Below are 636 nucleotides of genomic sequence, written 5' to 3'. Positions count from 1 at the left end.
ATATATATACACACACAAACACACGATGGGCTTCTTTTAGTTTCCATCTACCAAATCTACTCCCAAGGCTTTGGTTGGCCTGATGCTATAACAGAAGGCACTTGTTGAAGGTGCCATGCAGTGGGACTGAACCAGGAACCATGTAGTTAGGAAGCAAACTTCTTACCACACAGCCATACACACACACACACATGCATTTATATATGTCAGCCTTCCTTCAGTTTCTGTTTACCATATTCACTCACGCGGTTTTGGTCGGCCTGAGGCTATAGTAGAAGACATTTGCCAAAAGTGCCACACAGTGGGACTGAACCTGGAACCATATAGTTGGTATGCAAGCTACTTACCACACAGCCATTCCTGCAGCTATATATATATATGTATGTATATAAACATGTATATATATATATATGTATATATACATGTATTTGTATGTATGTGCATGTGTGTGTGTGTCCATAAAATATAGAGAGATCTATTTATCTATATCATCAGCAGCAGCAACTGGAGCAGCATCATTTAAATGGACATTAAATGATGACGACGATGATGATGATGATATAGATAAACAGATTGACAAATGCATAACTACAGATATATGTATATGTATGTATGTATATATATATATATATATAT

The 636-nt window shown here is 36.6% G+C and overlaps 1 protein-coding gene and 1 long non-coding RNA gene across 3 annotated transcripts in view; one reads left to right on the top strand and one right to left on the bottom strand.

The window, feature by feature from the left end:
- The window catches only part of LOC128247821 (uncharacterized), a 97,051-nt gene that overhangs the window by 36,553 nt on the left and 59,862 nt on the right, over positions 1-636 (bottom strand). The window lies entirely within an intron of this gene.
- Positions 1-636, top strand: part of LOC128247823 (uncharacterized) — a 33,825-nt gene that overhangs the window by 25,180 nt on the left and 8,009 nt on the right. The gene's annotated exons all lie outside the window — the stretch shown is intronic.

This window comes from Octopus bimaculoides, chromosome 5, assembly GCF_001194135.2.
Source record: "Octopus bimaculoides isolate UCB-OBI-ISO-001 chromosome 5, ASM119413v2, whole genome shotgun sequence".
Classification (NCBI taxonomy): domain Eukaryota; kingdom Metazoa; phylum Mollusca; class Cephalopoda; order Octopoda; family Octopodidae; genus Octopus; species Octopus bimaculoides.
The sequence above is the reverse complement of the archived record's forward strand: the minus strand, read 5'-3'. Positions and strand labels throughout refer to the sequence as shown.